Source organism: Rhinolophus ferrumequinum, chromosome X, assembly GCF_004115265.2.
Source record: "Rhinolophus ferrumequinum isolate MPI-CBG mRhiFer1 chromosome X, mRhiFer1_v1.p, whole genome shotgun sequence".
NCBI classification, from domain to species: Eukaryota; Metazoa; Chordata; class Mammalia; order Chiroptera; family Rhinolophidae; genus Rhinolophus; species Rhinolophus ferrumequinum.
Window position 1 is genome coordinate 54,905,395 of NC_046284.1, and position 27,116 is coordinate 54,932,510.

Consider the following 27,116-nt stretch of genomic DNA (forward strand, 5'->3'; position numbering starts at 1 on the left):
CATTATAAATGTGTGTGTGTGCATGTGAGCGCACATGTGTGTGTCATAAAAACAATCCTGGGATGACGTCATAGGAATGGCGGCAGCGGGGTGCACTTTCTGAGTTCTCGTCCGGATCTTATTACAAACGGGACCTATAACTCATCATAGAACTCTTTGCTCATCACACAGAACAGCTAAGAGACTCGTGGATTACTTGAAGCTAAGGATTACTTGAAGGTGTGCTAATTGGGTGAGCAGGGGAAGGAAGGAAGAGAGCGGAGTTAAAACACGCGGCCCGCGCTGGGTCCCGGCTGGCAGTGGCAGAGAAAACCGCGGTGGCACCTGCAGTTCCAGGCACGCACGGGATCCCAGGGCGAAACGAAGACCACAGAGACAAGGAGGTGGGCTCTTTCCCTGCGTCCCACGGCTGATTTCTCCTGCCGGGAGGGCGACTAATGGGCCCTAGGGCGGACAAAGAACACAGACTCCATACCTGGACCCCTCCCCCCCCACTCTTCCAATCCTACCCCCGCCCTTCCAGAGACCTAAACTGCCCCCTGAACTGAGGAGTAGTGTCAGATTACAGAGGAGCCATAGTGCTCAGGCTCTTGGAAGACTGACAGGCAGCCCAGTCCCAGGCAAGAGGCCGGGAAGAGTGTGATTTTGGCTGGGCAAAAGAGAAGAGATTCCTCCACCACCAGCAACCACCTTTTCTGGCCTGCGGGAAGAGGGTGACACACAGCTGGGCTGGGAGAGAGAAGACCCCTCCATCCCCAGCCCCCACCCATTCTGGCCTGCCTAGGGCGGGGCAAGTGCAACTGCAGAGACACTCCCATGGATCAGCAGTAAGGCAGACGCAGCTCTGGGCTTTCAGCAGCTCAGAAATCTCCTGCCCGCATCCCCCTCCATACACACACACACGGAAGAAGTGCCCTAAGACTCAGGAGTACTAGACACGGGCTGGTGGTGCTACTCTCAGTGTGCATATGTGCAGGCAAGGGAAGAAACTGCACTGACTCTGTAAAAACTATCATTCAGACCCCTCAGGCCCACGCATTTAAATCTACAGTCCCAAAGTCACTCTGGGCACCAGGTGACCGGCTCTGCCTGCGCAATAAGCAGGCAGCTCTTTGGTACACCAGAGGGCAACCTGGACATTACTTGGTGGGCTTAAGCCAAGACTGGCACTGCTTTTTGATTTGCTTTGTTTTGTTTTGTTTTGCTTTATCTTTATATCTTTGATATCTTTGCCTTTGTCGAGTGGGGGTTATCGGGTGTTTTTACATGTGAATGTATTTGATTTTTTTCTTTGTTGTTGTTGTTGCTGTTGTGCTTGGTGATTTGCTTTGTTCTGAAACTGCCTACCAGGGCCCAGCTTAAGAGGCACAAGATTCAACATATCCAGAGGCCAACTCCAGACCAAACCAGAGTACTACCGGGTTTGACCTACAAGTCACACACCCAGAGGGAATTCTCTGCAGGCACTAGAGCCCATAGAGGACAAACCACATTTCAGTGTTCAACTCTCACACAGCAGAACGCCCTGCAGTGGGCAGAGGAAAGTCTCACAACGAGTCAGTCTAGGAGTTAACCACACCTACTCACAAGCAAAGAGCAAATTAAAGATCTTCTTGAACTGGACAATATACACAACACAAGAGTCACCATTGGAGCACACGCAGAGCAGAAGAACGATGTAGTGCAAGTCAAATATAAAGGACACATACTACATAAGATAACCTAGCAAGAAGTAAGAACTCTAGGGTATCTACCTAATATATCAAAATAAACACAGAGAGTCATCCAGAATGGGGAAACAAAGATAAACATCCCAAATAAAAGAACAGAAGAAACCTCCACAACTGGAACCAGACTTAACCAACCTTTCAAAGACAGAGTTCAGAATACTGGTGATAAGAATGTTTAAGGAGCTTAGAGAAAATATAAAGAAGGATGTAGAAATCATAACGAACAACCAGTTAGAACTAAAGAACACAATTACCGAAATTAAGAACTCACTTGAAGGAATTACCAGCAGGTTAGATGAAGCAGAGGATTGAATCAGTGACTTAGAAGACAAGGTAGCAGAGATCACCCAAATGGAACAACAGAAAGAAAAAAGAATAAAAAACAATGAGGATGGCTTAAGAGACCTCTGGGATAACATCAAGCGCAACAACATGCGCATCATAGGAATACCAGAAGGTGAAGAGAGTAAGCAAGGGATTGAGAACATATTTGAAGTAATAATGTCTGAAAACTTCCCCAACCTGATGAAGGAAACCAACATACAAGCCCAGGAAGTGCAGAGAGTTCCAACCAGGATAAACCCAAAAAGGTCCACACCAAGACACATTATAGTTAAAATGGCAAAGCTTAAAGACAAAGAGAGAATCCTAAAAGCATCAAGAGAAAAACAGAGGGTTACATACAAGGGAACTCCCATAAGACTATCAAATGATTTTTCTACAGAAACATTGAAGGCCAGGAGGGAGTGGCAGGAGATACTCAAAGTGATGGAAAACAAAGGGCTACAACCTAGATTGCTTTATCCAGCAAGGCTATCATTTAAAGTTGATGGAGAGATAAAGAGCTTTCCAGAAAAAAAATACGGTAAAGGAATTTATTACCACCAAGCCAGCATTGAAAGAAATACCAAAAGGACTTCTGTAAATAGAAGGAAGATCAAAACAACCTAACTACAAATTAAAAAATGGCAATATCTATGTACCTATCAATAATCACTTTAAATGTAAATGGATTAAATGCTCCAATCAAGAGAAATAGGGTGGCTGACTGGATAAGAAAGCAAGACCCTTGTATATGCTGTATACAAGAGACTCACCTCAGAACAAAAGACACACACAGGCTGAAAGTGAAGGGTTGGAGTAAGATATATCATGCAAATAGAAATGAGAAAAATGCTGCAGTTGCCATACTTATATCTGACAAAATAGACTTTAAAATGAAGAACATACTAAAAGATAAAAATGGGCATTATATAATAATAAAGGGATCGATCCGACAAGAGGACATAACCCTAGTAAACATCTATGCACCCAACATAGGAGCACCTAAATATATAAAACAGGTACTGACTGAAATAAAGACAGAGATCAACAGTAACACTATCATAGTAGAGGACTTCAACACACCTCTGACAACAAGGGACAGGTCTTCCAGACAGAAAATCAGTATGGAAACAACAGCCTTAAATGATGCATTGGACCACTTGGATTTAATCAATATTTTCAGAGCATTTCACCCCAATGCTGCAAAATACTCGTTTTTCTCAAGCGCACATGGAATATTTTCCAAGATAGACCATATGTTAGGCCACAAAACAAGTCTTGATAAATTTAAGAAAATTGAAATCATACCAATTGTCTTCTCTGATCACAATGCTATGAAATTAGAAATGAACTACAGGAAAAAAACTGGAAGACACACCAATTCATGGAGGCTGAATAACTTATTACTAAATAATGAATGGGTCAAGCAGGAGATCAAAGAATAAATCAAAAGACATCTCGAGACAAACGAAAATGAAAACACCGCGACCTAAAATCTATGGGATGCCGCGAAAGGAGTCCTAAGAGGGAAATTCATAGCTTTGCAGGCCTACCTAAAGAAACAGGAAACATCACTAATCAACAGTTTATCTTCACACTTAAGGGATCTGGAAAAAAGAACAGCAAAATAAGCCCAAAGGGAGCAAAAGGAAGGAGATAATAAAGATCAGAGCAGAAATAAATGAAATAGAAACCAGAAAAACAATACAAAAATCAATGAACCCAAGAGTTGGTTCTTAGAGAAGATAAACAAAATCGACAAACCTTTAGCCAGACTCATTAAAAAAGAGAGAGAGAGGACCCGAATTAATAAAATCAGAAATGAAAGAGGAGAAGTGACAGGGACACTGCAGAAATACAAAAAGTTTTAAGAAGTTACTATGAGCAACTATATACCAACAAATTTGACAATCTGAAAGAAATGGACAATTTTCTAGAGGCGTACAACCTTCCAAGGCTAACTCAAGAAGAAACAGAAAAGCTGAATAGACTGATTACCACCACGGAAATTGAATCAGTAATCAACAATCTCCCAACAAACAAAAGCCCTGGACCAGATGGCTTTACAGGTGAATTTTACAAAACGTTCAAAAAAAAAAAAATATCACCTATTCTCCTCAAGGTCTTCCAAAAAATCGAGAAGGAGGGAAGACTCCCAAACACTTTTTAGGAAGCCACTATCACCCTGATCCCAAAATCAGACAAAGACACCACAAAAAAAGAAAACTACAGGCCGATATCTCTAATGAACATAGATGCAAAAATCCTCAACAAAATATTAGTGAACAGAATTCAGCAATACATTAAAAAATCATACACCATGATCAAGTGGGATTCATCCCTGGTATGCAAGGGTGGTTCAACATCTGCAAATCAATTAATGTGATACACCACATTAACAAAATGAAAAATAAAAATCACATGATCATATCAATAGATGCAGAAAAAGCATTTGATAAAATCCAACAGCCATTTATGATAAAAACCCTTAAGAAAGTGGGAATAGAGGGATCATATCTCAACATAATAAAGGCCATATATGACAAACCCACAGCTAACATCATACTCAATGGGGAAAAGCTAAAACCATTCCCCCTAAGATCAGGAACAAGGCAAGAGTGCCCACTATCTCCGCTTCTATTCAACATAGTGCTGGAATTTCTAGCCACAGCAATCAGACAAGAAAAAGAAATAAAAGGCATCCAAATTGGTAAGGAGGAAGTAAAATTATCATTATATGCAGATGATATGATACTATATATAGAGAACCCTAAAGACTCCACCAAGAAGCTATTAGAGCTGATAGATGAATTTAGTAAAGTAGCAGGATACAAAATTAATATTCAGAAATCAGTTGCATTTTTATATACCAATAATAAAACATCAGAAGGAGAAATTAAAAACACAATCCCATTTACAATTGCTCCAGAGACTATAAAATACCTGGGAATAAATTTAACCAAAGAAGTAAAAGATCTGTACTCAGAAAAGTATAAGACACTGAAGAAAGGAATGAAGGAAGATATAAATAGATGGAAACACATATCATGTTCATGGATAGGAAGAATTAATATAGTTAAAATGTCCATACTGCCTAAGGCAATATATATATTCAACGCAATTCCTATCAAGCTACCAACGACGTTTTTCACAGAAATAGAACCTATAATCCTAAAATTTATATGGGACCATAAAAGACCCCGTATAGCCTCAGCAATCTTGAGAAATAAGATTAAAGTGGGAGGTATAACAATACCTGACTTCAAATTATACTACAAGGCTACAGTAATCAAAACAGCATTGTACTGGCATAAAAACAGACACATAGATCAATGGAACAGAATAGAGAGTCCAGAAATAAATCCATCCCTATATTGCCATTTAATCTACGACAATAGAAGCAAGAATGTACGATGGGGTAAAGACAGTCTATTCAATAAATGGTGCTGGGAAATCTGGACAGACACATCAAAAAAAAATGAAGCTGGACCACCTTCTTACACCATATACAAAAATAAATTCAAAATGGCTTAAAGACTTAAATGTAAGATCTGAAACCATAAAATACCTAGAAGAAAATATAGGAAGAAACTTCACAGACATTACCCGGAGTAAGATTTTTACTGATATATCCCCTCGAGCGAGGGAAGTAAGAGAAAAAATAAACATGTGGGATTATATCAAACTAAAAAGTTTTTTCACAGCAAAGGAAACCATCAATAAAACAAAAAGGGATCCTACTGAATGGGAAAGATATTTGCCAATGATATATCTGATAAGGGATTAATATCACAAATCTATGAAAAACTCACTCAACTCAACTCCAAAAAAACAAACGATCCAATTAAAAAATGGGCAGAGGACTTGAAGAGACATTTTTCTAAAAAGGACATACAGATCGCAAACAGACATATGAAGAAATGCTCAACCTCACTAACCATCAGAGAAATGCAAATAAAAACCACAATGAGATACCACCTCACCCCAGTCAAAATGGCTATCATCAATAAATCAACAAACAACAAGTGCTGGCGCAGAAGTGGAGAAAAGGGAACACTTGTGCACTGTTGGTGGGATTGCAGATTTGTGCAGCCACTATGGAAAACAGTATGGAGGTATCTCAAAAATCTGAAAATGGAACTACCCTATGATCCAGTAATTCCACTCCTAAGTATCTATCCGGAGAAATCCAAAACTCCAATTCAAAAATCTTTATGCACTCCTATGTTTATTGCAGCACTATACACAATAGCTAAGACATGGAAACAACCAAAATGCCCATCGGTGGATGACTGGATTAAGAAACTGTGGTACATTTATACAATGGAGTATTACGCAGCCATAAAGAAGAAAGAAGTCTTACCTTTTGCAATAACATGGATGGACCTAGAGAACATTATGTTAAGTGAAATAAATCAGACAGAGAAAGATAAGTACCATATGATCTCACTTATATGCGGAATCTAAAGAAAAGAATAAGTGAATGAACTAATCATAAACAGTTTTGGAGACAAAGATGAAAAACTGAGGGTTGCTAGATGGATGGGGGTGTGGGGGTAAGGGCGAAGGTGAGGGGATTAGAAAACAATCAGTAACCACAAGATGGCCACGGGGTTTGAAAATTAATCTGGGGAACGTAATTTAGTGGTTACCAGAGGGTAAGGGGGTTGGGGGTGGGAGATGAGGGTAAGGGGGATCAAATATGTGGTGATGGAAGGAGAACTGACTCTGGATGGTGAACACATAATGTAATTTATAGATGATGTGATACAGAATTGCATACCTGAAATCTATGTAATTTTACTAACAATTGTCACCCCAATAAAGTTAATTAAAAAAAAGAAAAAAAATACAAATTGGAATTTACAAAATAGTCAATAGGATGTAAAATAAAGCAATAATATGGTAATATTGGTAACAACCAATAATATGGTAATAATTATGTATAGTGTCAGGTGGGTACTAGTTAAGGGTATCACTTCTTAAATTACATAAATGTCTAACCACTATGCTGTACACCTGATGTAATATACAGCATAGGTAATATAGTCAATAATATTGTGATAATGTGGTAGGTGTCAGATGGTTGCTGGACGTATCATGGTGATCACTTCTTTAGGTATATAAATGTTGAGTAATTATTGTATAAATCTGAAATTAACATAATAATGTTAGCTATATTTTAATAAAAAATTTAAAATAAAAAAAAAACAATCCTGTATTGATCAATATTTAAGTGGTTTCCTGGCTGTTTTCTGTTTTTAAAATAATGATGAAATACACATCCTTGATCATAAATTATTTTATATATGTACAAGGATATCTACAGGATAAATCAATAGAAGTGGAATTTAAAGGACAAACAGTATGTACATTTTAAATATTGATAATTTTTGTCATATTGTCATTAAAAAGGTATGACAGTTTGCTCAGCCAGCACAAGTATATGACTGCTTATTTCTTCATATTCTGGCCAATAGCATATTAACACTTTTCAATTTTTTTTGTAAGTCTAATAAGGGGCAGATGACATGTCATTATTGGTTTAATGTATTGTGCTCTTTAAAGAAAAATTTTAAACCTGCCCAAGACTTGTAATAATCCACAATTTATTATAATGAAACTGGAGATGACCTCACCTACTATAATTTTGGCAGGAAAGTGTCTATGAGCATGACTGTTTAGTATTCCACCAATGTTACTTAAGATCAGGTTTAACACACACTGTTTTAGTGACTAGCATAATGCCTGGCTTATAATGGGCCATCAGTAAATAGTTATTGCATAAATAAAACTCAGAGTTATTTTAAAAGGTCAGGTTTTTAATTTTATAAAATTAATTAATTAACATAGAAATATAATGTTAATCCAGATAATTGATTGACTGCCAATATGGTTAATGTTGTGATGTGTAGGAGTTAGAGAAAATTGTGGAAATATTTTGTTTGGTGTATTTATAAGTTTTGTACTTACAGGGAGTATTTTACACATCACGCAAAACAAATGGTTTCTTTATACTTAAGTCAAGAAACTGTAGTTAGTCCCTTTCCCTATAACATAAAATACTTTTGGTTGGTAAAGTTCATTACCAATTGATTAACTTTTTTTGGCTTTCTGTTTCATTAGTATAGATTTACTAAACATTTCTGCTTATTTTTGTTTTAAATAGTAATATCCATAGTGAGGTCCCAGACAGGTGCCAGTCAACTGTTAACAGTCTACAAGAAGCTAAGTATAAAATTTGAAAGTAAGTTTTACAAAGCTTAGCAGCAATTTGATAGAATTATTTTATGTCTGTTGAATCTATCATTTAAAAAATATGGGCATGCCTTTTGTATATCTTTATTGTTTCTTTTCCATTTTGTTAGTTATTTATTTTTATTATACTTTACAAAACTTTGGTCTGGAACAAATTGAAGACTTGGAAAATTAACTGCTCTTTCACCTCAGATAGTTTGAGAAGCACTGCTTTAGATGATACTTATAAATGACTTTACTGTATTCATTATTTTTAGAAGATATTCTGATAAATTCCCATGTCCTTTGCCCTCCCTGAGATATATATTTAAACAAACAAAAATTCCAAGTAAAAATGTTCTAATCGTATTAATTTATTAATGGATCCTCATTTTTATAAGATTTAATGTTTAATAGGATACTGTGATGCTGCTATTTCAAAGTTTTATTTAACATTAGGTCCTATTAAATTTTAAACACTGCATGTACTACAGAAATATTTTAAGGTAGCTATAATATTAATTGCAGACCAGCAATCCACCTCAAACATCAATTTGTCTAAAAGTGACATAAAATTTCAAAGCAGTTGACATTCATGTTAGCTCTGTGATATTTCAGTACAAGTGATTTCGTGCATTTGTACTAGCTTGTTTTTTCAAAACAACTGAAAAGTAGTTTTGACCCTCCTTCTTGTATTTTTTACATTAAATTTCCTGAGTGCTTTACTTTAATCTCTTTCTTCTTTATTACTATTTTATAGCCTATTATTGTTGTTGCTTTTTTTTTAATATCAAGTTTTCCCATGTGTCCTTTTCTGTAGTTTGGCAATAGTAAGGTTTTATTGGATGTATTTATGCTTTCCCCCCTTTCTTTCCATAATTAGTCACTCAGGGGCCATTGGAAAACTTATTCTGTGTTGAAAACTGACCATATGAATCACTTTTTGCCATTTAAATGGTGTTCACTTTAAAGTATGAATGACAGTTTGCCACTAAACTTGCTCTTAAAACAAAAATAGTTTCAGTTAGGTAGTAGCTCTTGACCAAAGATCTCAAATTATGACAGAGAATTAAATGTTAAAAGGCCAACACTGATGTAATAGGTAAGGTTTATTATGGCCATATGTGCACTCAATGGCAGAGCTGCCAAAGCAATCTGGAGGTCTTTATTTCTGGACTAAACATCAAACATTGGCTACTTCAGGGATTCAATTTAACCTAAATCCAGAATTTGATTTTAAGTTATATATGATTTAAGAAATTAAAATTTAGCAGGCATTTATTATAGTCATTGTACTAGGCACAATCGGATGAGGAAAAAAGTCAAATATGAATACATTATTTTGCCAAAGTACATCAGTATTCAGCAAAAACAATCCATAGCATGCCAAAACCTGACCACATGACTTTATTAGTAAACTAACAAATTGTTCTGCTGAGCCCATTTCAAAGCCCATAGTCAAAGGTTAATATATAGTTAGATATAGGGAAATTAACTCTGAAAAAGCTAACGATGATATGTTATTCTTCCTGGACTTTCTAGTTGGCAATGTTCATTGAGAGAGATGAGCTGACTCATACAGTGTGTAGTCAAATAAAGAACTGATATCTGTTAACACCAGGAATGATAGATGGAAAAACACACAAGAGGTAAAATGCTGGTTCCTATGGCATTTTGATATATTGAATGATATTTTAAAGCTAACATTTGGACAAAAGAAGGAAAATAAGTCTGATTGATAATGAGCTTGAAGAGCTCTGGATAGTACATTAGAGAACAGTGATTAGAGCAATTTGACAAATTGTTGCAGATAGGAATTAGATATATATTTGTTTTAGTCACTAAAGATGCGTCCAAAGTAAGTGCAATCTAAAATCTACTTCTTTTTGTAAGTCCCAAATTGGTGTTTTATGATGACTATTTAAAAACTGCCCTTTAAAATTTATGTTTCATTATAAATATAATAATGCATATAAAAGTATTTAGTAAACTATAAAGTGTTATATAAATTCTTGACATTTTATATATTAAGTGCTATAAATTTATAAGAAGTATATGATTGGAGAGGGCATTTGGTAAGGTCAAAGATAAATTATAAGAGGGAAAATGGGTAGACACTTTGACTTGTAACCACCAGTACTGATTTATGTAGGTAAGATGAAAAGAGACATAATTTTGAAAACAATAAAATGCTAGTGATGTTAATTTCTTAAGCAGCTATAGATATTAGTATTATCTTATTGAGCAAAGGCCTCTAGGCTTAAATCAGATTAAACACTCAAGTTCAATTGATAATTTTATATTATGAATTTATAGAATTGAACAATCTGTATTTTTAATGGCAATATAATATTTTATTTTATTCTTCTTTTTTCAACTTTTGTCTTCTAGGGGAAATGCTGGGCCTGAGAAAAGGGAGATTCAATGTTTTAGAAATCCTGTACAGCAATGGTTCAAATATATTAGTTCTACATTCTGTTTTGGATAATATAGAAATAGTAGATTTGAATATTTTCCCTCCTTTTTTTCTTGGATTAGATTACCCATTTTTTATTGACAGAACCTCACCAAAAGTAATATTCTTATTTTGCTGGACACACATTTAATTACTGTGGGGTTATACCAGGAGTGCCAAAAAAGTGTATACAAGTGGACACTTTGGTCAAGCAGTAGTTCGCCATAATCAGAAGTGCCTGGATGCTGACAGTAACCACTTTAAGCACCTCTTGTAATTGCAGAAGTCAAATGCAATTTGTATTCATCTTTTGTTATTGGTATATATTGAGTATTACAAATTTAATACAGTTTTCTTCTCTTAAAATGTGTATACATTGTTTTGGCACTCTCTGCTCTGTATATTGAACCAATTCAAACTGGCTTATGAAAGGAAGAAAAAGGAGTAGAGTCACTAATTCCCTGCCCTTTAAACTTCTTCATTATATCCCATTTTATCTTTGAAAATTTGGATGCAGGGGAGAGGACAGAGGTCTCTTTTCCCTTAGGGATAAATGGTGACAGATATGAAACAAACTGACTATTCTCTGTGTGATATGTAATAGGACATAGGGGGATAAAAACAGTTTCCACAGGTAAACGTTAAAATTAGGTTAAAAAAATTTTTGCACCCCCATGTTTATTGTAGGACTATCCACAATAACCAAGACATGGAAACAACCGAAATGCCCATCGGTAGACGACTGGATTAAGAAACTGTGGTACATTTATACAAGGGAGTATTACACAGCCATAAAGAAGAATGAAATCTTACCATTTACAACAATATGTATGGACCTAGAAAACATTATGCTAAGTGAATTAAGTCAGACAAAGACAAATACCATATGATCTCAGTTATATGTGGAATCTAAAGAAAAGAATAAATGAATGAACTAATCAGAAAAAAATGTTGAAATTAGGTTCTCACATGCAAGGAGAAACATTTTTTTAAAATCTTTTTTTCTTTCTTTTATTTTTATTGTATCTATATGAAAAGATTGATGTTAGGTTAACCTACTCTGGTCATCACTGCACAGTATATGTAAATCAAATCACCATGCTATGCACCTTAAACTTACACAGTGATGTATACCAATTCTCAAAAAAACTGGAAAAAATAGATTAGCATTTTAAGAGGGAATATGTAAATAACATTAAAAATATTTGACCATGACAAAAAGTTAGTTTCCCTCACGTTTAGCTTTGATCAATATGATTTTGTATGTTTTCAGTCATGCTTCTATATTTGAGGCTTAGAGTTTGAGGCTTAGCTGGTTTACTTAGTATATCATAAAGCACAATAAAATTTGTTATAGAAAATTATAGCTCTCTAAGCTGTTGGAACCAATAGCAATAATGACACTTTACATTCATATAGTGTTTTACAGTATACAGAGCAATTTCTTATAATGATTACATCCAGAATCTTTGCAACATAAATGGAAGTAGACCAAGTACAGTCAAATGGTATTAGGCTTTTGGAGTCATAAGATCTAGAATTGGACTTCGGTTCTGCTACTTACTTGACTTAAATTTGAGTAAATTACTTAATTTCTTTGAACCCCAGTTCGTTATATTTTGTAAAAAGGGAATGTTAATTTAAAAATCCATCCAGCACAGTTGTTATGAGGAACTCATGATCATATATGTTTGTAGCACCTGATTCCAAGGAGTTGGTATGTATTGCTGTGCAAACAGTGCAAATTTTATTTAATCTCCATCTCCAGGTAAAACATTGGAGGCTCTCAGAAGTTGTGACTTTCCCGATGTTCAACCAAAACTAGAAATCATATTTGAGCTTCAATTCCAAAGCTTTACATTACACCATGTTCTCTGTATAGAGTTTCTATAACTTGAAATGCAGTCAGTGAAATGTTGGAATTATTTAAGTCTGAAAAACATACTTTTTTTCATGCTCCATTATATGGTTACAGTCAGTTGCCTATGAGTTTTTCCTTCTTTTATTTGAGTTTTACTAATTATGGTTCAATTTTCTTCTAAACAACTAATAGAATGTGGTGGAAGTTGTGCTCTCTGCCTTCTGAAGAGGGGTCATAAAAGGTGATGAAGCTTTAGCTTTGTTTGCTAGAACACTTGGACTTAGAGCACTGAAATGCCATGTAAGAGATCTGACTATTCTGAGATCCCACGTGACTCAGAGTAGTGTATAGACACTTTGGTTGAATGTACCTGGTGAGCCCAACCCTTAAGTCATTTCTGCCAAGGCATCAGACATGTGAGTGAAGCCATCTTGGACCCTCCAGGCTAACACGTCTGCCATCTAAGTACAAGTGAATAACTTTGGTTGAGACCAAGAAAGGCATAAAAATTGTCCAACCAGGCCTTACCAGGATTCCTGGCTTAGAGAATTTGTGAGATGTAATAAAATGGTTGTTGTTTAAGCTACTTAATTTTGGAGTCATTAGTTACACAATAGATCACTGGAGCAGAACGATTACAACGCTTTTCCCTTCTCTGTCTGACTTTGACCACTTTGCTTTTGTCTCTTTGAGAGGGATAAAATATGACTTCATAATCACATACTTATTACATTAAATAAAAACCAAATGAACAAAGAATCACTTTAATCAGACAATTAGAAGTGTAAAGAAATGGGGATATAGTTACAGGACATGGATGATACTGTAGATATTACATAGCAGAATAAAAAATGGTGACAAGTAAAGAGAAGGTTTGATTTATAAAATTATTTGCAGCCAATACTTGAAAAGATACAGTTTGGAAATAACACATAGAACCACTTAGTAGTTTCAGTAAAGTTGTCTTTGATTTATTTTTTTTTAAATTATAGGATTGGAATGCTGAGAGTTTTGGTTGAGGCATGAGCTTGTGACCATGATAATAGGTTCTTCACAGCCCATTTGGGCAATTTTGGTTGAGCAATAACAAAAACAATAATGATAACTAATACTTATTGAGAATACTTAATAAATTACCTTATTTAATCATGCAAAGCCTGCGAGGTAAGTATATGGTTGCCACCATTTCACTTAAAAACAAGAAAACTACAATTCAACAAAGTTAGGAAACGTACGCAAAGTTTCATAGTCTGACTCCAAACCTGAGTCCTTTTCTTTCAAGTCTCCACTACCATAGCCACAGAATAGGCCACTTACCTTTTAATTTTTTTTTTTTTATTTTCTTTTTCATTGCCACAGGTAGTATCATTGAGTTGGAGAAATGATTTTCAACATCATGTGCATAACCTCAAGAGGCAAAGAAGGGAATAAAGAGAACAGCTGGGAGGATGTTGGTAGCTGAATGTAAACCTATCCACACTACTAGAAATATAAAGAGTCATAAATATTTGTTTTATTTTTTCTACTCCAAATTGTAAAAATGTTTCCTCTAAGATTCTGTTAACATAATTAAGTTTTCAATGCTTCTGAAAATGGGAAATCCTTAAGCATGTTACATAAAAGAAAGGAGGACTACTTTACTTTTAGGGAATTGCTGTTGTGATTTGCAATCTGAAGTCTGTAAATTTGCTATGTTGATGCGTTCAACTTCTAGTCTATATATTTGAAAGTTTCTGTTAGGAATGTTTGCATTGATAGTCTAGTAGATAGCAGACTGTTGTTGAAATCTAAGTTTGCCATGTATATGTTTCCAAATTCAGAATGCATTTGCAAATTACTAGTTTTCTGGATCTAAACCTATAACTATACTTGGCTTGCAGACTGAAGCAGTGGCTGGTGGAGGAATTTGAAATTAATGAAATGTGGTGTGCAGCACACTTCCTTTGAAGGTCCACTGCTGGAGTCCTCAGTCATTTTTTTTTTTTTTTTGTATGAAAATGTGAGTTACCCAGAAGAACTATCTCCAAATGAAATACCATATCTGTAGTAGTAACATTGTTTTTTTTAATAGCAGAAGCAGCAAGAACATTTTGTTTGGTTGGCCAAAATAAGTCTTATGCTTTTAATTTACCCTTTGGTATAATGACTTTGAAATATTTTTGATCTTGATCCATATTAAGAAATTAGTTTTAACTCAAGACTCAGTAACACACATACATGCCACGTTTGCCCAAAAATGAGACCTAACCGGAAAATAAGTCCTAGCATGATTTTTCAGGAGGACATCCCCTGAACATAAGCCCTAATGCATCTTTTTGAGCCAAACTTAATATAAGACCTGGTCTTATTTTCCAGGAAACATGTTATGTAACTGAAATAAAACTTTTGGGAAAAAACAAAAACTTTTTGGGAACAATAATTTCCTTACTGATACGTTCTGTTCTGTTCTACTCTAGTCTACACTTTATTATAGTCTACTCTAGACTGTTCCATTTTTAAAATATTACTACAACACACAAAAATGATTTAATGACCCTAATTTATGGCTCTTCCTCCCCCCATAGTCCCAGAGTTTAATGCTTTATTGATGAGAGTGCCCAGGCTATGGCTTCTGACTTGGAATAGGAGGTGGGACAGAACAAGATGGAAACAGAAGTAGGACACTGAGAAAATCTTTTCAAATGAGAAAAAAATTGAAGAAATTCAATGGAGATGAAGAATACTTTATTATCACTTGTAACAATAATATGTGGAAGGGAAACATTTTTGCATTTTAGATTTTTTTACTTTGGACTAAGTTCAAGGAAACATTGGAATACATGTAATATATAATTAATAAAAATTTAGGGTCACAATTTTTATGCAGCTACTTAGCTTTTCATTTCTTCTGATATAAAAGTAATATATACTCATTTACATATAATTTGCAAAATACAAAAATGTTATGAGTCAGTAAATAAAAGTTACCTATAACCCCACCACCTACTAATAATATTTAATGATACTTTGGTATAACTCTTTCTCATTCTAGTCATTCTTTATCTTTTATACATTTTTCCTTTAACAAAAATTGATGTTCTACCATATATATTCTATCTTTTACTTAAAATTATATATAAGGATTTCTATGGCATAAATACTCCTTTAAAAATAATTTTAATATGAATATTATATTAAAGATATATAGTATGATTAATATATCCATTTTTTTGTTGGGCATTTAACTTATTTTTATTTGCTCACTCATTTATAGCTAATTATAAATAATGCTGCATTGAACAATATTATGCATACATTCTTGTTCATTTTAACTTCATGGTATATTTTTCAAGATGTGGAATTAATGGATAAATTAGTACAATTATTAAAGATCATTATGTATGTCATCACATTTCTTTCCAGAAAGGCTATAACAATTTACGTTCTCAAAAAAAGTGTATGCGAATACTTTTGACATTGCATCCATTTAAAAGAAAAAGAGGAGTGATGTCAGAAACTTGGTGGCATGAGAGGTGCTCCTTGATGTCTTCCCTCTAAGTTACAACAAATTGAACAGCTATAATTCAACAAAAGTTACCCTATACAACACATATACATATCTGGGAGATCTGCACATTGAAATATCTAAAGGTGAGAAAGGAGAAGAATAGAGTTGGGGGCTGTGGGACACAACCTGGAGCTCACTGTGGTCCCAGGAGAGGGGAGAATTGAGGCTGTAGTTGCACTTTCTGTAGTTGGACTCCCCAATTTTTGAGTCCACTTTCTGGACTCAAAACCCTATCACAACATTTTCTCATGAGGGTGGTGCTCTGAGACCAAGGGGACCTGGTTACAGATGAGATGCCCACCTCCCCAGGAAATCTCTCACCACATGAGAAGCCAGAACAGGGCAAGAGAAAATAAAATGTTCCACTGCTACCTACTGAAAAGCATAAGAGAGACCTTTTCGTATCAATCTGCTGCAGAATTCACTCCCGTAGATGCCAAGGAAGAGAAATAATCCATTAATTTCCATGAATTTAATTTCCCAGCAATTCTGCCTGAGGAATCAGCATATAATACAGCTGAACCCAGTGATCAGGGCAGAGACCTTAGGGCAAAGACCGAATACAGATGTGCAACAACTGCAGCCTAACAGCCCTCACTAACAAAGCCACAGAGCCAGGCTGCCCCCCCCACAACCTCCAGACCTAGCCTCCCAGTGTTAGCAGTGGGGCCCAGAAAAAAATGGTAGCAGTATTGGGTAAAAGAGCAAAATATCTACAGCCTTGAGAACTGGGGAGACAGTTCCTGAGTGCAGATGCACAATGCAGCCAATTCCAGTGACAAGGGAGTAGCTATAGTGGCAAAGAAGGTATGGTCTGGCAGTCACCATTACTCGGAAGACAACAAAGTCACATACCTACCAGTGGCCTTTCCCAGCCCAACTCAGCCCTACCTTTAGCTATTGATTGCAGCAGAGGCACCCAGGACAGCTGAGGCACACAGTTCTACATCTGGTTGCAGGGGTAGTACTGGGATATTAGGGACTCAAAACCCTATCATAACATTTTCTCATGAGGGTGGTGCTCTGAGACCAAGGGGACCTGGTTACAGAGGAGATGTCCACCTCCCCAGGAAATCTCTCACCACGTGAGAAGCCAGAACAGGGCAAGAGAAAATAAAATGCTCCAATGCTACCTACTGAAAAGCACAAGAGAGACCTTTTCATATCAACATGCTGCAGAATTCACTCTCGTAGATGCCCAGGAAGAGAAATAATCCATTAATTTCCATGAATAACTAAGGTAACAAGGCAACTTAGTAAGAAAATGAAAAACGTCTCCCCAAAATAAACTTAAAAACATGGAAATATGTGACTTAAATGACAGAGAATTCATGACTGCGATTCTGGAAAAAAAATCAACAAGATGCAAGAGAACACAGGCACTTTAATAAACTCAGAAATAAAGCAATGAGCAAAATGAATACTTTACCAAAGAGATTGAAATTGCAAAAAAGAACCAAATAAAAGTCCTGGAGCTAAAGAACTCAATAAAAGAGATGAAAAATGAAATAGCCAGCTTAGGAAATTGAGCTGACCAGGAGGAAAAAATAATTAGTATTAGGTTGGTGCAAAAGTACTTGTGGTCTTGGACTGTGAATTTTAAATCATTATAACTAGGCTCACACACGTTTATTAATCAAAATAGGAACCATTACAATCAACGCATTTTTGCCAATGAAAAATAAGTATTTATTCCTGTAGCATAAAAATCTGTGCTTCAGGATTCAATGAACTCTTGGACAGCATTTTCTGCATCCTGCTGGTTGTGGAAGTGTTTTTCCTGCAAAAAGTTGTCAAGATGCTTGAAGAAGTGGTAGTCAGTTGGTGAGAGGTTAGGTGAGTATGGTGGATGAGGAAAAACTCCGTAGCCCAATTCATTCAACTTTTGAAGTATTGGTTGTGCGATGTGCAGTAAGGCGTTGTCGTGGAGAAGAATTGGGCCCTTTTTGTTGAACAATGCTGGCTGCAGGCATTGCAGTTTTTGGTGCATCTAATTGATTTGTGGAGCATACTTCTCAGATGTAAGGGTTTCACTGGGATTCAGAAAGCTATAGTGGATCAGAATGGCAGCAGACCACCAAGCAGTGACCATGACTTTTTCTTGGTGCAAGTTTGGCTTTGGGAAGTGCTTTGGAGCTTCTTCTAGTTCCCACCACTGAGACGGTCATCGCTGGTTGTCATATAAAATCCACTTTTTGTCACACATCACAATCCAATCAAGAAATGGTTTGTTATTGTTGCGTAGAATAAGAGAAGATGACACTTCAAAATGACGATATTTTTTAATTTGTGGTCAGCTCATGAGCCCACTTATCGAGGTTTTTCACCTTTCCAATTTCCTTCAAATGCCGAACAACCACAGAATGGTCAAAGTTGAGTTCTTTGACAACTTCTCATGTAGTTGTAATGTTGCTTTGATGAATGCTCTCAATTTGTTGTTGTCAACTTCTGATGGCCGGCCACTATGCTGCTCATCTTCAAGGCTCTCGTCTCCTTTGCAAAACTTCATGAACTACTACTGCACTCTATGTTCATTAGCAGTTTCTGGCCAAGTGCTTTGTTGATGTTGCAAGTTGTCTCTGCTGCTTTACAACCCGTTTTGAACTCGAATAAGACAATTGATCAAAATTTCTTTTTTGTCTAACATCATTTCCATAGTCTAAAATACATATAAAATAAACAGAAAGTAATGTCATTAGCAAAAAAAAAATACCGAGAAGTGTACATTAAAATGATGTATAACATAACCACATTTATTTAAGAATGCATTCTGATATCAAAGGCAAATTTCAACAATGCAAACACTGCAATTGATCTTGCACCAACCTAGTAATATTGAAGATAGAAATCAGGACATGACACAGATGAACGAAGACAGAGACTTTAGAGTTAAAAAAAATGAAAGAACTCTATAAAAAATATCTGACTCCATCAGAAACAGCAATATAAGGATAATAGGTATACCAGGAGAGGAAGAGAGGGAGAAGGGCACAGAGAGTCTATTCAAACAAATAGTCGATGAGAACTTCCAAAAACTATGAAAAGAACTGGAATCTTGAATCCAAGAATCAAACAGAACACCTAATTACCTCAATCCTAAAAGGCCTATTCAAAGGAACATTATATTGAAGCTGTCAACAATTAGTGAAAAGAACTGAATTCTCAACGCAGCCAGGGAGAATAAAAGATGGTAACCTACAAAGGAAAGCCCATTAGAACATCATAAAAATTTTCAGCAGAAACTCTGAAAACCAGGAGTGTGTGGAATCAAATATTCAAAACATTGAAGGAGAGAAATTACCAGCCCAAAATAATATATCTGACAAAGTTACCCTTTCGATATGAAGGAGGTATAAAGACCTTTCCACATATACAGAAGCTGAGGAAATTTTCCACCATAAGGTCACATTACAGGAAATAAGGAAGGTGACTAATAGATGTGAAACAAAAGGATACAAAACTATGACCAAAATTACTGACAGACCACAGTAGAAAATGGCAACCCCTCTATAGAATAGAGCACTATACACTTGAACATAACATAAAGGGTAAAGAAGATAAAGTCATGAAAGAAAAAAAAAGAACAAAAGAAGACAATTTATTGCTCTAACTCAGAAATGGATTCAAAGGATAAATAGGGATAATCTGTGAGCATAAAAACATTAAAAGGGAGGGGGTAAAAGTCTCAATTTGTAAAAGGGGAATAGAAATAAGAAGCATGCTGAAGAGAAAGGACTACTGAATACGTGAAATTTTCTATTGCATAAACTTAATAGTAACCACTAAAAAAAAAAAATCCAGATCTGACAAAATTAACATTAAAAAAAGAGTAAAGAGAGGGAAAACTCGTAAAATACCACCAAACATAATATCAGACAGAAACACAAATGCAAAGAAACAATGGAGATATTGAGCTACCGGAAAAAATAAAATGGCTATAGGAAATCCTCATATATCAATATTCACCTTAAATACAAATGGTCTGAACTCACCAATATAAAGGCAGAGTAGCTGATTGGATAAAAAAACCCCAAAAACCCAACCATATGCTGCCTCCAAGAGATATATCTCAGCAACAAGGACAAATATAGACTCAAAGTGGAAGAGTGGAAAAGTATACTCCAAACAAATGACATCCAGAGAAAGGCAGGTGTACCCATATTTCTATCTGATGAAACAGACCTCAGGATAAAAAAGATAAGAAGAGATAAAGATGGACATTTCATAGTGATAAGGGGACAATATAACAAGAAGACATAACACTTATCAATATGTATGCCTAAGTCACATAGCACCAAAATATACAAAACAACTACTAACAGAACTAAAGGGATAAACTGATAAAAATACAATTATATATAGTAGGGAGACAAAATATGCCATTGGCAGCTATAGATAGATCATCTGAATGGAAAATCAATAAGAAAATATCAACATTAAATGACACATTAGACCAAATGGACATAACTGATATTTAAAGAGCATTTCATCTTAGAACACCAGACTATACATTCTTTTCTAGTGCATATATAACATTCTCAAGGATAGACTATATGTTGGGACATAAAACTTGCTGCAACAAATTTAAGAAGATTGAAATCATGCCAAGCATATTCTCTGATCACAAGGTTTTGAAATAGAATCTAACAGCAAAAAGAAAGTAGGAAAAAACACAAATACATGGAGATTAAACAACACGCTATTAGAAAACGACTGGGTCAAAGAAGAAATAAAGAAGAGATCAAAAGATACGTAGAAACTAATGAGAATGAGCATGCATCATATCAAAATTATTTGGAAGCAGCAAAAGCTGTATTAAGAGGGAAATTTATATCATTACTGGCCTATCCAAAGATACAAGAAAAATCCCAAATAAGCAACATATTACATCTTAAAGAATTGGAAAAAGAAGAACAAATGAAACCCAAAGTCAGCAGAAGGAAGGAAATAATAGAAATTATAGCAGATTTAAATAAAATAGAGAACAAAAAGACCGTAGAAAAAATTAATGCAGCAAAAAGGTGGTTCTTTGCAAAGATTAATAAAATTGACAATACCCTGGGTAGACTCACTAAGAAAGAAAAAGAAACAAATAAATAAGATCAGAAATGAAATAGAATTTATGACGGATACCACAATCATACAAAAGATCATACGAGAATACTATGAAGGACTATATGCCACCAAATTCAATAAAGTAGAAGAAATGGACAAGTTCTTAGAAATGTGTAACCTTTTTAGATAGAATCATGAAGAACTGGAAAATCTAAATAGACTGATCAGCAGTAAGGAAATTGAAACAATCAACCAAAAGCAAAAGCCCAGGACCAGATGTCTTCACTAGTGAATTCTACCAAACATTCACAGAGGATTTAACACCTGTTCTTCTCAAACTCTTCCAAAATATTGAAGAAGAGGTGATATTTCCTAACTTATTTTATGAGGCCAACGTTGTTTTGATACCAAAACCTGGTAAGGATAACACAAATAAAGAAAACAACCAGTCCAATATTTCTGATGAATACAGATGCAAAAATCCAAAACAAAATGCTAGCTAATTGAATACAACAAAACATTTAAAAGATTACCCTCAGAATCAAGTGGGGTTCATTCCAGGGGTACAAGGATGGTTCAACATATGCAAATTGATCAATATTACACATCATATAAACAAAATAAAGGCTAAAATTAAAATGATGTCATCAATAGATGCAGAAAAAGCATTTGACAAGATACATCCACTTTTGAATAAAACACTTTAGAAAGTGGGTATAGAAGGAAAGTACCTCAACATAATAAAGGCCATATACGACAAACCCTCAGCTAATAGCATACTTAAAGGTGAAAAACTGAAGGCTCTTCCTTTATGATCTGTAACAAGACACAGATGCCCCCTCTTACCATTGTTATTCAACATAGTACTGGAAGTCCTAACCAGAGAAATCAGGCAACAGAAAGAAATAAAAGGCATCCAAATTGGGAATGAAGAAGTCAAATTGTCACTTTTTGCAGGTGACATGGTTGTTTGTATTGAAAACCATAAAACTCCACAAAAAACTATTAGAAACAATAAAAAATACAGTAAAGTTGCAGGATAAAAAATCGAGGTACATAAATCCATTGCTCTCTTATATACTAATGATGACATTTCAGAAAAATAAATGAAAAAATAATTCCTTTTGCAATTGCAAACAAAAAGAATAAAATACCTAAGAATAAACTTAACAAAAAATGTGAAGGACCTATACCCTGAAAACTATAAGACATTAGTAAAAGAAACTGAAAAAGACATAAAAAGTAGAAAGATATTCGATGTTTGTGGATTGGCAGAATCAAAATAGTTAAAATGGCCATATGGCCCTTAGCAGTACACAGATTTAACGTAATTCAAACCAAAATGTCAATGGCATTTTTAAAATAAATAGAACAAAAAATATCAGATTTGTTTGAAATCCCAAAAGACCCAAAATAGCAAAGCAATCCTAAGGAAAAAGAACAAGTCTAGATGTATCACACTCCCTGACTTCAATCTATACTACAATTTCACAATGATCAATACAGCATGGTAAATGCAGAAAGACAGACATGCAGACCAATACAAAAGAACTGAGAAACCAGAAATAATCCCACATATATATGGGCAGATAATTTTCGACAAGGGAGCCAAAACATACAGTGGATAATAAAAAACTCTTCAATAAATGGTGTTGGGAGGATTGGAAAATCACTTGCAAAAGAATGAAAGTGGACTGCTCTCTGTCACTATATACCTAAATTAACTCAAATTGGATCAAAGACTTAAACATAAGACCTGAAACACAGACGTCATAAAAATGGTGGCGTAAGGTGAGCCTCTTGAAATCTCCCCCAAAATTTACAACAAAATGAATAACTATAACTCCACAAAGGACTCCCTGTGCAGCAAACAGGCAAGACTAAGGTAGACACTACAGAAATAACCTAAAGGTGAGCAAATTGTGTGAGCAGGGGAGGAGGGAAGGGAGAAGTGCAGAGATGGAGCCACGCGGGCACAGGATTCAGACATAGCTCAGTACTCCGAGCTCGTGTCATCCCAGAACTACCGCAGCTGCGGGAAAGAGAAGAACTCGGACTGCTAGGGCTCCGCTTATGGCCCACAGTGCTGAGGGAGCAGCATATAACAGGGCTGAACCCAACGCTCACGGCAGAGACCTCGGAGAAAAGACTGAGGGAAGAAGGGTGAAAATGGTGGTTTAAGCCCTCACTGCCAAGCAGAGAACAGAAGCCTTAGGCACTGAGACTACCCGCCCCCTGCCTACCCTCCCAGAGCTCACCGCCCCCAACATCAGCCCAATGATAGAAGCAGAACAGCAACAGTGTCAGATCAAAAGAACAGAATACTTGCAGTTCTGAGAACTGTGGTCCACAGACACAGATTCACAGCCCAACTAGTTCCCGCAAAGGGGAGAGAGCTGTGGAAGTAGGACTGGCTGTGGTGCTGGTCGCTCCCATTGCACTGTGCCACCTCTCGCAACCCAACCCGCCTCTGTCCCCACCTATTGGGCCAGATTCCTCCAGGAGTAAACAGAACTGCTGAAACACCCAGGCTCTGAATCTGGTGCAGGAAGAGCTAAGGAATTTCCAAAGATCTCCACATCCCCACATGGACATGTCACCCTATGACCTAGGCTAACTGTTAACAGAGGAGAATTCTGCCGTCCACAGAATCCCCCCATTGTGTGACAAGCTGAAATAATGCAGAGAAAGCATAACACAATAGCGTGAGAGAGAGAAAAAGGCTCAGACAAAGACAAAATAAAACATTCTACCAACACGTACTGGAAAATAAAAGATAGACCTCTTCCTATCCACCTGTTGCAATACCCACTCCTGTAGATATCTAGGAAGATAAATAATAAATCATTAATAGCCACGAATAACCAAGGCAACAAGACAGCTCAGAAAGAAAGTGAAAAGTCTCCAGAAAATGAACTTAAAGGTATGGAAATATTTGACTTAAATGACAGAGAACTCAAGATTGCAGTTCTGAAAAAACTCAACGAGATGCAAGAAAATATAGAAAGACAGTTTACAGAACTCAGAAACACAATCAAAGTACAACATGAACATTTTACCAAAGAGATTGAAATTTTTAAAAAAAGAACCAAATAGAATTTCTGGAGATTAAGAACTCAATAGAAGAAATTAAGAATGAAATAGCCAGCTTAGGTAGTAGAGTTGACAAGATGAAGGAAAGAATCAGTGACATAGAAGATAGAAACCTGGAAATTACAAGGATGGAAGAAGAAAGAGACTTGAGACTTAAAAGAAATGAAAGAACTCTACAAGAACTTTCTGACTACATCAGAAAGAGGAATATAAGAATAATGGGCATACCAGAAGCAGAAGAAAGAGAGAAGGGAGCAGAGAGTATATTCAAACATATAGTCAATGAGAACCTCCCAAGCTTGTGGAAAAAACTGGATCCTTGAATCCAAGAAACAAATAGAAAACCTAATTACATAAATCCCAACAGGGCTTCTCCAAGGCACACTGTATTGAAGCTATCAAAAATCAATGACAAAGAATGAATTTTCAAGGATGCTAGGGAAAAGAAGACGGTAACCTACAAAGGAAAGCCCATTAGAATATCATCAGATTTTTCAGCACAAACTCTACAAACCAGCAGGGAGTGGAACCAAATATTCAAACAATAAAAAGAGAGAAATTATGAGCCAAGAATAATATACCCAGCAAAGATATCCTTCAGATATGAAGGAGGAATAAAGAGCTTTCCCGACATACAGAAACTGAGGGAATTTTCTAATACACGACCTGCACTACTGGAAATACTAAAAGAGGCTATTTGACCACCATTAACAGGGACAACTTGTGGCAACCAAAACATAAAAAAGGAGAGAGTAAAGTCCTGAACCGGAATATGGGAATGGAGAAAGTAAGCATGCTGAAGAAAATGCAATACTCAAAATATCAAACTTTCTTTTACATAAACATAATGGTAACCACTCAAAAAAAATCCAGAACTAAAATATGTACTGTAATAAAAGAAGAAACAGAGGGAAATATCATAGAATACCACCACACAGAAATAATAGACAACAACAAAAAGGCAAAGAAACAACAGAGACCATCTTACAAAAAAACTAAAGATAGAATGATAGGAAATCCTCACATATCAGTAATCACCCTAAATGTAAATGGACTGAACTCACTAATAAAAAGCCACGGAGTAGCATATTGGATCAAAAAACTAAACGCAACATATGCTGTCTCTAAGAGACATATCTCAGCTACAAGGACAAGCATAGACTCAAAGTGAAAGAGTGGAAATTGACACTCCAAGCAAATGGTATGCAGAGAAAATTGGTGTAGCTATACTGATATCAGATGAAACAGACTTCTGTGTGAGAAAGGTAACAAGAGAAAAAGATGGACATTTCATAATGGTAAATGGGACTATGTAACAAGAAGACATAACAATCATCAATATTTATGCCCCCAATCAGGAAGCACCGAAATATACCAAGCAACTACTAACAAAACTAAAGGGAGAAATTGACCAAAACACAATTATATTAGGGGACCTAAATACATCACTGACAGCTATGGATAGATCATCCAAACAGAAAATAAATAACGAAATAGCAGCCTTAAATGACACATTAGAAGAAATGAACATAATTGACATTTATAGAGCACTTCATCCTTAAACTTCGGACTATATATTTTTTTTTCTACTTTACATGGAACATTCAGAAGGATAGATCATATATTGGGACATAAAACTAACCTCAGCAAATTTAAGATTGAAGTCATACCAAGCATATTCTCTGGTCACAAGGCTTTGAAATTGGATATCAACTGCAAAAAGAAAGCAGGAAAAACCACAAATATGTGGAGATTAAACAACATACTTTTAAAAAATGACCAGGTGAAAGAAGAAATTAGAGGAGAGATCAAAAGATACATAGAAACAAATGACAATGAAAATGCATCCTACAAAAATTTTTGGGATGCAGTGAAAGCAGTTTTAAGAGAGAAATTTATATCATTACAAGCCTATCTTAAGAAACAAGAAAAATCTCAAATAAGTAACCTCATGTTACACCTTAAAGAACTAGAAAAAGAAGAACAAATGAAATCCAAGATCAGCAGAAAAAAGGAAATAATGAAAATCAGAGCAGAACTAAATGAAATAGAGAACAAGACAATAGAAAACAATTAATGTGACAAAGAGCTGTTTCTTTGAAATGATTAACAAAATTGAGAAACCCTTGGCTAGACCCAGAAAAATAAAAGACAAAAGACACTAATAAACAAAATCAAAAATGAAAGAGGGGAAGTTATCATGGATGCCACAGAAATACAAAGGATCACCCCAGAATACTGTGAAGGACTATATGCTACCAAATTCAATAACCTAGAAGAAATGGACAACGTCTTAGAAACATATAGCCTTCCTAGGCTGAACCATGAAGAACTGGAAAATCTAAACAGAATGATCACCAGTAAGGAAATTGAATCAGTCATCCAAAACCTTCCCAAAAGCAAAAGTCCTGGACCAGATGGCTTCACTAGGGAATTCTGCCAAACCTTCAAAGAAAATGTATTACTAGTCCTGCTCAAAATCTTCAAAAAAATTGAAGAAGAGACAGTACTCCCTAAGTCATTTAATGAGGCCAGCATTACCGTGATACCAAAACCTGATAAGGATAACACACAAAAAAGAAAACTACAGACCAATTTCTCTGATGAATATAGTTGCAAAAATGCTACACAAGACTCTAGCAAACCGAATGCAGAAATACATTAAAAAGATTATTCATCAGACCAAATGGGGTTTATCCCACGGGCACAAGGATGGTTCAACATACGCAAATCCATCAATGTGATACACCAAATAAACAAAATAAAGGACAAACATTATATGATTATATCAATTGATGCAGAAAAAGCATTTGA